We start from the raw sequence: 13,706 nt of genomic DNA on the forward strand, positions 1-13,706 counted from the left end.
TCAATATGTCAGGAAACAACACCTCCAAATCCTCAAACTCTTCCGTTAGGGACTTGATTACATTGAAGAAGTTTAATGTCATTATCCACTCTCCTAAGCCTGTTAGCATTAAGGAAGTTATTTGGTCCCCACCCTACTCAGGATGGATCAAATGCAACACTGACGGTGCAGCCAACACAACCACGTCTTCTTGTGGTGGAATTTTCAGGGACTCCAATGCCAATATTCTTTCTTGCTTTGCAGAAAACCTAGGTGGAGGAAGTGCTTACCATTCAGAGTTATCTGCCATCATGAGAGCCACTGAGATTGCTTTCAGTCGAGGTTGGAGGAATGTATGGATTGAAACAGACTCTTCGTTAGTGGTCATGGCTTTTAATAAGGATTCAATGATTCCTTGTGGCTTTAGAAACAGATGGAGAAACTGCAAACACCTTCTTTATCAGATGAATTTTCTGGTCACTCACGTTTACAGGGAGGGTAATAGATGCGCAGACAAACTAGCTTCTATAGGGCTGGACCTTCATGGGATCACCATTTGGCTTTGCTTGCCTGAGTTTCTTATTAGTCTTTTTTTGCATGATAAACAAGGGATGCCCAACTTTAGGGTTTCCCATGTTTAGGAGGTTTTGGCTTAGTCCCCCTCCTTTTCTTTGTATTTCTCTTCTCTATCTATATATCGTTTTGAGGTAGTAGCACTTTGCTGCTCCTCTTTGTGTTTAAAAAAAAAAAAAACATAAAAGTTAACACAAATACGGTGCGACGCCGTATAACTTCCTTTTTTGGAACATTATTTTGCTTAATAATAAACTTTTTTTTCTTAAAAAATATAATTTAGATAATCATGGAGGGTTACTTTTGCAACACAAATATGGATTTATTTTAGGCTTAATTGCATTTTTGGACCCCTATCTTTTCAAAAGTTGCGGTTATGAACCCCTAACTAATTTAAATACAAAACAGCCCCCTATGTTTTGATTCTTTGACAGTTTTGGACCCCCAAGGCAAAATAAAAATAAAAAATTTGACACGTGGCACCTCACTTAGGGTGCTACGTCAGCGTTGACCGAGTCAACACTGGACTGAGGGTTCAAAACTGCCAAAGAATCAAAACATAGGGGACTGTTTTGTATTTAAATTAGTTAGGGATCCATAACCGCAACTTTTGAAAAGATAAAGGTCCAAAAGTGCAATTAAGCCTTTATTTTATTAACCACTAATATGCAAGTTAGTAACCACTTATTTAACAGTGTTACAAAACGACTGGAGTATATAAATAACTCATTACCTACCTAGAGTACTTCATTAACCACCAAAATACAAATCATTGACCACTAAAATGAAGTATTCTAAGTTGTTAATAACTTATGTTATAGTGGTTAATGAAGCACTCTAAATGGTTAATGAAAAATCAATATATTTTATCATCTTATAACTATGTTAAATAAGAGGTTAGCATTTACATTTTATTGGTTGATGAAGTAATCTATGCGATTAATGAGATGTATTTTTTTTTTTTAGATAGACGAAATGGTAAAGTCATTATAAACTCACGAGATGTATGTTAAATAGGCAGTTAATGACTTATATTTTAGTGTTTAATAAAATATCTAGGAGGTAAATGAGATAACTCCATATTTGTGTAACAAAAACATCTCTCTATGATTATCTAAAAATAGTTTTTTTTTTATTTTATTTTGCTAAATAAAAGAGTGAATTGTGCTGCTAAAATTACGAACACTTAAACAAATAAATATTCAAAGCAAGAATGACATATCTGATGCTACCCTTACCTCGTCAATCACAAAAAGAGGTTGATACGTTGAAATATTGAGCTCATTATTTCGGAAACTTTCTTGTTGTCTCAAATTTTTGGACATTCGAACAAGTAAGTGCTTTTCAGTGACTTACATTGAAGAGAATGTACACCAACAAAGAATGCCTTAAGTTTGGGTAAATGTTCAAGTCTAATGGATGTTAAATGAGAAAACACAAACTGTACTATCTCATCTGTTCCTTCTTCATTGGCGACAATTTCTTCAATTCCAGAATCACTTACTAGAAGATCTTGAAGTAGTATCATATCTCGTGCTACTGAGTGCGGAAAGTTGCTTATCAAGCTTCTGTATTCCTCAACCGATACTTCATTTAAATTTTGAAACCTCATTGTGCTATGTGGATTTTCCTTCCATACATGCTTCAGTTTTGGAAGATTAGATAGTTTTAATTTCTTCAATTGACTAGAATTCTTCACAAGAACTTCTTTTGCAAATTCATCTTCATAATAAAAAACTGCTTCTAATGAATTACAATCTTTGATATCTAATTCTTCCAAGTTCAATAGCAGTTCTAGCAAATTTGATTGAAAGAGAACCTCGGATAAAAAGTTGCATTTATGAACCACTAGACACTCCAAACTCCTAAACATATTATGCTCGAGTGGACCATACCATAATTCTTTTAATTCGGGATATTCAGATAGTTTTAAATGCTTGAAACTACCAAATGCCACCTACAATTGTGTCGCGAGTTTGTTCAAACAGAAGTAGTAATGGATAAAGCATTATCAAATCTATATACATGGTAAAATTATTTGCAAATTTAAAAAAGTATTATTTTCACTTTTATCAGTCTCATTCATTACACTCTAAATAGAAGAGTTTATTGAATATGCTTTTCATATCTCTCACTTTCTAGTTCTATCATGAACACTGCACATTTATCAGTCTCTATTAGGTAAATATCAGAGTATGTTATAGTGTTAAACTTTAATGCATAGGGAAATTAACTTATGATTAAAGAGATAATAAATTTATTTTTTAGAAATACACCAATGAATATATATTATACTTATATGTATTAGGATCTTTATAGCTATATAAAATTTGTTCAGAACTTCAATCTCTGTAGATTCTAATTAACTAAAAATCTATAAAAAAAATTATTTCTTAATCGCATAATCAGTTAAAAACCATTGTAAAAAAATGAATAATTTTGATAACAAAGACATTGCGGGCGTACCTGTTCCACGAACAATTGTTCAATAGTTGTGTTAAGATCATCTTTCCATCGCATATTTTCTTCTCCCTCTCGCACTACATATTCTGCCAGGTATGGTGCTATTGTGACTCCTGATGTGAATATCTTCATTCGAGGGCATTTTTCAACAAGGAAACATATCAATGATGGGAAGATAAATGTTTGTTTTCCATAGCAGAAGCTTCTCAAACTTGGCACATTGTGAAGTTCCAAGTATTCCAAGTTTTTAAACATGACATCTTCCTCTACTTTTTCTTCGTCAATCTTCACAACATCTAACATCAGCTCACAATTTCTTATCTTCAATGTTGTAAGTTGAACTAAGCTTTTAGCTGTGGAAGATGTTATCAAATAAATAAGCTCTTTGCAATTGTCCACCGACAAATTTTTTTATTTTGTGAAAGATGTTGACGATGGAACCAAGTTTATCAAATTTGGACAACTCCACGCTTCTAAAACTTCAAGATCTTGTAGTAGAGGATGATCCAATGGAAAGTCTTCATGCCAAATATACTTGATATTTTCCAATTCATAAAGGCACAAATGTTTTACTTGCTTATAAATTTTCTTATTGAGATTTCCAGTAGTTGCTTTTGAAGTGAATAATATTTCGAAATAACTATTATGCACCATAAGGCTTTTGAGATTAGGAAATAATGCATGGAAATCATTCAAAAAAATAGTTGGAGTTTCATCGAAGCATTGCAAATGAAGAAGTTCTATTTTAAGAAAGATGTTTTCCTGCAAAGAACCATTCAACATTCTGAGGGCATCCATGCCATTTATTGCCACATCCTCCAAGTTGATGCTTAACTAAAAAGGCAAACATCCAAAGATTAAATAAGTACCAGTTTGTGATAGAGAAAAATATATTAAGAAACATGACAGAGATAAGGGTTGATGGGATTTACCTTTTCAATAAAAAACATGGCTTGTTTAAATTGCATATCATGATTTTCATCCACCGGGTCAGGCTGTTGGAAGTCTAAATGGTTATAGGAAAACATTTTTAATTCTTCACAACGATATACATCCAAAATCTTCAATGAAGGGCACTCTAGAGTATGTTTTCTTGGATAGAAACTCTTGAGGTTTGACAAATGATCTAGTATATCAATTTATTCAATTGAGGAAAACAAAAATTACTTTCCATTGATCTCTCTTCCATGGCAATAATTCCCTCAAATCCACAAGAGTCTATTTCAAGCATTTGTAGAAGTTGGAGATCTTGGCAAAGTGAATATGGAAAGATATATGACAAGCTTTGACACATGGAAACATTCACTTTGCGCAAGTTTTCAAAGTTAATAATTTCATAAGGATCCTCATTCCATATGTGTTTCAAGTTTGGTAAGCTAGACAAAGACAAAATTTTCAATTGAGTTCTTTGTTTTATTTGTATTTCATCTGACTTCATACCTCGCACATCAAACACAACTTCTAATTAATCACAATCTCTTACTTCTAGTTCTTCCACTCCATGTAGCGCTTGCAGTACATTTGATGGTAAAAGTACATGTGATACATAATCACATCTTTCCACCACTAAATGTTTCAAATTGCAAAACTTGTGATCAAGTTTGCCATACCACAAATCCTTTAGCTCTAGGTAGTCGGATAAGGCTAGATATTTCAATTCACGAAATGCAACCTGGTCATTGAAATTAATTCATAAACTATATATGAAGTGACAAATCAAAAATATTGAATAATATTTCATATATATAAATATCAATGTTTATTGTGATCCAAAAAGGACTTCAAATCCTTGAAGTCTTTGTTTGGGTATACAGGCTCCATTATATCCTCTTGCAAGGAAGAAACATTTAGCATAGAGATATCCTTAAATTACCAAAAAGTGTTGCATTTAGCATATTTCATTTTTAATTTGATAACTCCAACAATTTGAATTAGATTATACTTTATAATGAGGATTTGTGTTATCTCTCTTTGGTGATATACTTCCAAAATCTAAAAAATAGTTGTTTTTCCCCAAATTTTTAACATTGTGCATTAAAAATCAACTATCATGCTACTAAGTAAAAAACAACAAAAGCACTAATCATGTTATTGTTACACAAGAAACAAATTGGTAAATCAAGTATACCTTATCCTCAAACATGTCGTTTATTGTATCATTTAGGTTTCCCTTCCAAAGCCATTAATGCATCATCATTTTCAGCAATTTTAGTTTTTCAAAGATTTGGTGTACTTGTGTTTCCCTTTGAAAAAGTTTTCATGCGAGGACATTCCCTCACGATTACTTCCTCCAACAACGGAAACTTCAATACGCCATTACTTGAGCAAAATTTGTTGAGGCTCGGCAAACATTCCAACATCAATATTTCTAAACTAATAAATGTAATGCCAACATTTTCTACTCCAGTAATTATTTCTTCAAGTGAATTGCAATCTTTTATCTTCAGTGTTGTGAGCTTGTCCAAACTCCGCGCTGTATGAGATGTAATTAAATATTTTAGCCCATTGCAATTTCCTATCTCGAGATACTCCAAATGATTACGGTTGACGGAGGAAGGAAACAAATTTTTCATACTAGAACAATCATAAACACCTAAGCCTTCAAGGAATTCAAGAATTGGGTCAATTGGAGATCCTTTCTCACATATATGTTGAAGTTTAGGTAATTTGTTCAATGATAGTGTTTTGATCCGTGTATGAGTTTTCTCACTTATTTGTCCCTCACCTTGAAATATTTTCTTGAAACAACTCCATTCAACAACTAGACTCTCAAGAGTATGCACATTTTGAAGATACCAATAAGGAAATGTAGCCTCTTCATTCTTAAAATTAGACAAACGAAGAAATTTCATTTTGCTGAATAAAGAATTTGTGTTATGGACTTGCAATATCATGTTAGCATCCCTCTGGTTTAATGCCACATTCTCCAATTTTGGAATCACCTAAAACGTTGTTAAACAACAATGTTAAATAATTCAACATTATGTAATATTGACATAAAATAAGTATTGTTGACTAAAATTTGTCTTTTTCTTTCTTGTCGTTACGTCTGTACTTTCACAAATATCTCACCTATTGATATTGTCATATATCTCTATAAAGTAAATTTAATATGTTTATGAATAAATTGCTCCAAACATTTTTCTGTCAATCTGGTTTTTCTATTATATTTTCCTGTCACTTTGTTATTTTCATGTTTTTGAATATATTTGCAAATATTTATTTTTTAATTTTTACAAATTTGCAAACAAAAATAGGTTTAACTGCATATTTGATCTCATACGATTATTTGTTGTTTTAAGTTAGTCCCCCACGTTTAAAAAGTTTCAAGTTAGTCTTTCATGTTAGTAACGTTATAATAAGTTAGTCTTTTTAGTCAAATTTTTGTCAAAAACATTGATGTGGCAAATAGAGTCACACACGTGAATAACTTTAAGGATGGCACTCGAACGTTTTAGACGGAAAGGATGAACTTATGTTGACTTCAATAATGTAAGAGATCAACATAAACTTTTTAAACGTAAGGGACCAGCATAAAAAACCTAAATAAGTGTACGGGACAAAATGCAATTTAACCTTATTGTTATCTATTGTTTAGATGATTAAACTCAAATATGGGAGCTGCACTCACCCTATATTCTTTCTCCTCTGCAACAATTTCTTTCATGCTCGCACAATTATTTACACTAAGTTCTTTGAGATGAGAACAACGAGTTGCTATAGAAAGAGGTAATAGATACTCCAATCTTGAACAACTATTTAGTTCAATCTTTATGAGATTTTCAAAATTAAGAATTTCTTGAGGATCTCTACTCCATATCTTTTTCAACTTTGGCAATTCATCTATAGTAAATTCCTTCAGATGTGATGTAACTTCAACATTGCTATTTTGATTGAAATTCAATTCAAATATCTCTTCCACAAGATCACAATATGTAACCTCCAACATCTCTATCATATTGTAGGTTTTTTGCATTGAAGAAGGAAAAACCACCACAATTTGCTTACAATTGTTCACTTCCAATATCTTCGATATTTCAAATTGATGGTACCATATTGTCTTCAAGTTGTCCATGTCCTTCAATATGATTTTCTCCAATTTGAAAAAATGATCCTATGAATTCATAAACAACCATTATCATCATAAAAAATTATTTAAATGCAAATTTAAAATTAATTGGATTGTTTCAATGGGAGAATTAGCATACCTCTTTCAATGCATTGTTTCTCTCTTCTTTAGCTATTATCTTTTCCAAATTGGAGATTGTATCTAAAGAAGCTTTATAACAAAATAACATACTGAGCATTGAAAAATGGTGTAGAAACATAAGGCTCAAAACCTTGATACTTTTGCTTACTTCCAGAATGCGTCAAATAATAATAAGAGAAGAAATTATCAAGTGTCTCCAAATGTTCTAAAGTTAAAGATTGCAATTGAAGAAACTCAATTTTTTCATCATTATTTGCACTTAAATTGTTGTCTTTGAGCACTATCTCCTTCATAGAATTGCATCCACAAACTTCAACCTTAGAAAGGTGGAAAAGTCCTTTAGCCATTGTAAAGGTGAAAATATATTTTAATTGGACACAATTTTTGACTTTGATAGAACTAAGATTTCCAAAAGAAGTAATTAAAAGTGGACCATGACATATATGCTCCATGTCTGTAAGATTATAAAGTACTAGTTTTTCCAAAATGGGAAATGACACGTGGATTTGATTCCTCTCTTTAGAGTCCAAAATTTGCTTCATGTTTGCATTATTTTGGATGTGAAGATGCTTCATCAATGGAAATACCTCCCCATTTAGTTGATAAAGCACATTTTGAATTCCATCTATTTCATCCAAATGAAACTATATAATGAATATTCTAGAACTTGATTTATCTTTGACACATACTTTCTCGAACAAGTAAGCCTTTATATATCATACATTGTTTTTTTCTTTCAAGATAGTATTTAGGCAACACAATATCAATACAATATCTTTTCCAAAGTTTGACATAGTGTATATTATATATATAAAATCACGATCAAATAAATTTAAATAATAAGAAAATATACATATCTGACATGTAATATTTTTGAAGAAATAAAAGGAAATAAATGAAAATTATCAGTCAAGCATTCTAATAATCTTATGGAATAGGAAAGAAGAAAATCAAAATCAAATGTTTGCTCACAGAATAAGGAAGCAATCTTGCAAGATTTGAATTTTGTGACCTTGACGCAAGGCTTCAGTCTATCCTTGATTGAAACTGAAAAAGAGGGTTCACCCACTTATTGAAGAGTATGGGTGATATGATAATCTCTACTAAATCAATTATCATAACCACGACAATGGTTATATAAAATAAATAGTATGATATCTCAATTTTGCTACTTCAAGAGCATATTTGACCGCCATTCACTTTATTTGATTGGATTGTGAGGCTCGAAAGGGTAGTTTAGCTTGTTGTTATTGTTGCAGGGAGTTGATGGTACATGAACTGCCTCCGTCTTGACCCGTCTTGACCAAGGGTTCAATCACTTCTCAGTTGGTTAGAGCGTGCTGATAACGTGTTATAAAACTATGGAAATAAGAACAAGAAAAGAGAATGAGAAGAAGAGAGAGAAATATTCTATTATTCTCTTGTGGTATGCAATTAGGTTACATATGAGCTCTATTTATAGAGAGATACAATGACTTGGAAAACAAGCACCAATGACTTGGGAGCAAGCACAATATGGCCCAATAAGCTAATAGTATAACCTAATAACCCAATTGCTATATGGACATCCACTCGGATTATGAGATTTGATTAATGACATTTAAAACTTTGTATTTTGTCCTTAAAAAAAACTTTGTATTGTGTACATGTACGTATAAATTAATTAACTTATTATTTAAAGCTTAATATATACAAAACATCTTGCTTAACATATAAAGCATCTTTGCTTGTTGTGTTTCATTCACTTCCATTTGTTGTATACGCTGATCCATGTGTCAAAAATATTATTAAAATAGCCGACAAACTTTGATCAAGTTGATAAAAGAACTAATGATTCAAAACATATTTCTATGACATTATTGATCAAGTTGAAAAATATTTGTTTTTTTCCCGAATTCAGAAAATATTCTGTGTAGGTAAGTCCAAATTCCAAAGGCTATTCCAATTAAAAAGGAAATCATAGGTCACTAGTACTACAAGTGAAAAGTAAGAGAAAGGCATGGCAGATTCAGAAAGAGTAAAAGAACTCAAAGCTTTTGATGATACAAAACTTGGTGTTAAAGGACTTGTTGATGCAGGGATTACCAAAATCCCTCATATATTTTATCATCTACCTGATAAAATCAAGAAGGCATCAGAGTCGAGGGAGTCGAGGGACGCATCAAATTATACTATTGCTGTGATAGATCTTGCTAACATTGATGAAGATCCATGTGCATGCAAAAGGGTTGTTGAAAGTGTTAGAGATGCATCAGAAACAATGGGATTTTTTCAGATTGTGAATCATAGCATCCAAGTGAGTATTTTGAAGGAAATGAAAGATGGAGTGGTGAGATTTTTTGAGCAAGATAGTGAGGTCAAGAAGGAATTTTATACTCGTGAGCAAAAACCTTTTATGTATAATAGTAATTTTGCTCTATATACCTCACAAGCTTCAACTAATTGGAAAGATTCTTTCCTCTACAACATGTCTCCTAATCCCCCTAAACCAGAAGATCTCCCAGTTGTATGCAGGTAATTTTTAGCTGAAGTTGTTTTATGTGTTTGATTGTGCAGTGCCAAAAATTTATTTTGAATTGGTTGATTTTGTATAATTGATTCTGACGAAAAGTAAATTAAATTTAAATGGTTTATGTTTGAGATATATACATTCATATAAAATTAAGTTGAATAGCGAATTCAAGTCAAAAAAACAAATTCAAGGCTCAAAATCGCTTTATGTAGAAGGTCAACAGCCTCTAATGCTAGGAAGTCAAAAGTGTCAAAAGCAAATAGTATAAAGGCATGTTAATTGTTAGAACATGTTTTCTTATATTTGGCCACTTTACGTGACGCAACTTTTAGGATTGTCTGTCCTACCGTAAAAGCCCCGGGCCCTAATATCACCTATTAAACATGCACAAAATTTGACTTCAAGTTAGAATCAATTTTAAATGTAAAATAATTTCTATTTCAGAATATTCAAACATATTAAAATCAATTTTACATTTCTAGAATAAATTTCGTCTTCACTAAAGATAGACTTTGTCTATATGCTAATGAATCCTTAATTTATCTATGAACATGTGGAATATTTGGTCACGTTGCTATAATTAAATAAAATATTAATTTTTCTGCCGACTTGGACTTGCCAATCAACATAAAAATGCCACTTGACGGCCACATTGGTATTTTTTAACGAATACTTACCGTAGGGGTAACAATGTAATAAATTAACAACTTAAAAGATTTATCTCAAACTTAAAGGACTAATCCAAGATTTTTGTCAAACTTAAATGACTAAAAAAGATATTTGACTGTTAAACAATTATGCCATTTGTTACGAAGACGCCAAGAGACTAAATCAAAATTCCTGAATACCAACAATGCACCGGTAGAGTCTCCATCAGTCCATAAATTATTCCAACCATGAATAAAAGCATGTTCCATCACCCAAGTTACTAGCAAAAGAGCCAAGTAAAGGTCTCGTGTGACCATGGAAAATACCTCCAGTCGAGGCATGAGAACCCAAGACCAAGCCATCGGTATTAGCTTTTGTCGAGGTTGACGTAGGTGACTGCCAACAAACAGGAACGATGTCCTTAAAACAATGATTCCTAGGGTTAATATGGGATGTATCTAACATTCTACGATCAAAATTGGAACGCAAACAACAACCGTGAGAGTTGTTACTAGTCAAGGCTACATCATCAATAATTCAAGTCTTGGTAGCATGAATAAAAGATTTAGAATTATTGCATTTTATACCATTCATGGAGATCCAAATATCACGAAGAATATGAATAATTATAGAGATGAAGATATCACAAATATGAGAGCTGCAATTTATGGGAATGCAAGAAAGAAGAGTCGCCACATAGGTGGTATCGATGGAACAACGCGATAAACAGCCCAACCATATCCAAAGAGATGCGACAAAAGAACAAGTGGGAAATAGATAGTCGGATGATTCGACATCAGCAAAGTACATAACATAGACAACACACAATAGTGCAACCTCTCCTGCGCAATTGCTCATCTGTTTTAATAGGTTTCTTTGTCTCTAATCCTATAGTATAAATAGGACGACTACCTTGTACTTGAAATATTCATTCAGAAAATATTCAAATGTCTATTCAGTATATATCTTCCTGAGTTTCTACATGGTATCAAGAGCTTAGGCTTTCGATTCTTTTTTTCTTCCTTCCTGTGGGGTTTACGTTATTTTTCTCTCTCGTTCACCATCTCCGCTGTTTCGTCAATTTGTGTGATTCACTCCACTGTTCCACTTTTGTAAATTGCAAATTGGCTGATTTCATCCCATAGCATCACATGTGTGTTTTATTGAACCTTGGTGAGAACTTCTCATTTTGTTTTCTTTTCTTTTCCCGTTGATTTTTTCAATTCAAGTCGAGTGGTTTACCTTCTTGAATATTATTGTTCTATAATGGAGAAATATTGTCGAGGTTGTTGTAAGTATGGACATTTTTTCTCTAATTGTCCGACCGTTGAATGTTATAATTGCTTGAAAAAGGGTCATATTGCTTCAAATTGTTGTCGATACTGCAAGACAGCCAAACATTTGATTCAAAATTGTCCCACTCATCCTCCACGATTTGATCAAAATAGGAATCAACTTCGTCCCGACTCTTCAATTGCTGCTGCCAATGGATCTCTAGAATCTTCCCAGCCTACATTTTCTATCACAAACATTGAGTCTCTTCTCAGACAACTTCTTCCTTCTGGTAATACTCTGGCCGCTCTTTCTACCACACCAGGTAATTCTAAATGGTATTTTGACTCTACATGTTGTAACCATATGACATCTGCGTCTCATTTATTTAACTGTTCTATCCACACTGCTGATGGATCTCTTATGCATGTAAGTCATACAGGTTCTATCTCCCTATCTAATTTAAGCCTACCTAATACATATCTAATCCCTAAACTAAATTTTAAACTTATCTCTGTTGGCCAATTATGTGACCTTGGTTATGAAATTATTTTCTCTTCCTCTGGATGTCGTGTGCAGGATCCACGAACCAGACAACTCATAGGGACTTGGCGTAAGATCGGGAGGTTATATGAGCTCACTGAACTGCATATTCCTCATGAGTTAAACATTTGTGCAGCTTCCACACATTCGTCAATTCAACTCTGGCATCGTCGTCCAGCTCATAATTCAATTGGTAAGTTGCGTTCTCTAGTGTCTCAAGGTTATCTAGGATCTGTCGCCAGTGAGTCTTTTAATTGTAGTGCTTGTGAAACTTCTAAACAACCAGCCTTGTCTTTCAATAAAAGTACTTCCATTTCAGTTTCACCATTTGATCTTGTGCATTCTGATATTTGGGGTCATGCTCCCACACCTACGATGGGAGGTTCTAGATATTTTGTTATATTTATTGATGATTATTCTCGCTTTACATGGATATATATGATGAAAAATAGACATGAGCTTCCTCAAATTTACATCAATTTTGCCAAAATGATTCAAACATAATTTTCTAAAGTCATTAAAGTTTTTCGGCGAGATAATGTCATGGAATATCGTGATTCTAAACTCTTGACATTTCTTAGTGATCAGGGTACCTTGTTTGAATTTTCATGTCCATATACATCTCAACAGAATGGTCGCGCTGAGAGAAAGCATCGTTACATTCTTGACTCAGTCTGTGCCATGCATATCTCAGCCTCATGTTCAGAACGCGCTTGGGGTGAAGCCGCTCTTACCGCTGTCCATATAATCAATCGCCTCTCTTCCTCTGTCCTTGGTAATGTCTCTCCTTTTGAGCGTCTTTATTTCACTACACAAGATTATAACTCACTTAAGGTGTTTGGTTGTGCTTGTTTTGTCCTTCTTCAGACCCAAGAGTATACTAAACTTTAGCATGGTACTCGTTTGTGTTGTTTTCTTGGTTATGGTACTGAACACAAAGGTCATCGATGTTGGGACCCGATATCTCAACGCATTCGTGTCTCTCAACATGTTGTCTTTTGGGAACATATAATGTTCTCTTCCTTGTCAAAGTTTAAGTCAATTCCGTCTACTTCGACTCCTCTCTTTACTAACCCTGATTCTGACCTTTTTCCCATTGACACACATGCAGGTTCTAAGACATATGCAGATTCTTCTAGTGAGCTTCCAACCTCTTCTGATGTTCAACCGACCCTGATGTTGTTCCAGATGTTGATCCTCCACCGCCCACTATTGAGCTTCCTGAAAGTGTAAGAAATCCACCTCCCTACCTTCGTGATTACCATTGTTATTCCAATATGCTTCACTATCATGTACCACAATCCTATAAGGAAGCCTCCGCAAATCCTCATTGGCAGCAAACTATGCAGGAAGAATTACATGCATTAGAGAAAAGCCACACCTGGGACCTTGTTGATCCTCCTTCTAATAAGACTCTTGTAGGATGCAAGTGGGTTTATAAAATAAAGACTCTCTCTGATGGATCTATTGAGCGATACAAAGGTCGTCTTATGGCAAAAGGGTTCA

The sequence above is a fragment of the Medicago truncatula genome, chromosome 1 (genome assembly GCF_003473485.1).
Source record: "Medicago truncatula cultivar Jemalong A17 chromosome 1, MtrunA17r5.0-ANR, whole genome shotgun sequence".
Lineage (NCBI taxonomy): Eukaryota > Viridiplantae > Streptophyta > Magnoliopsida > Fabales > Fabaceae > Medicago > Medicago truncatula.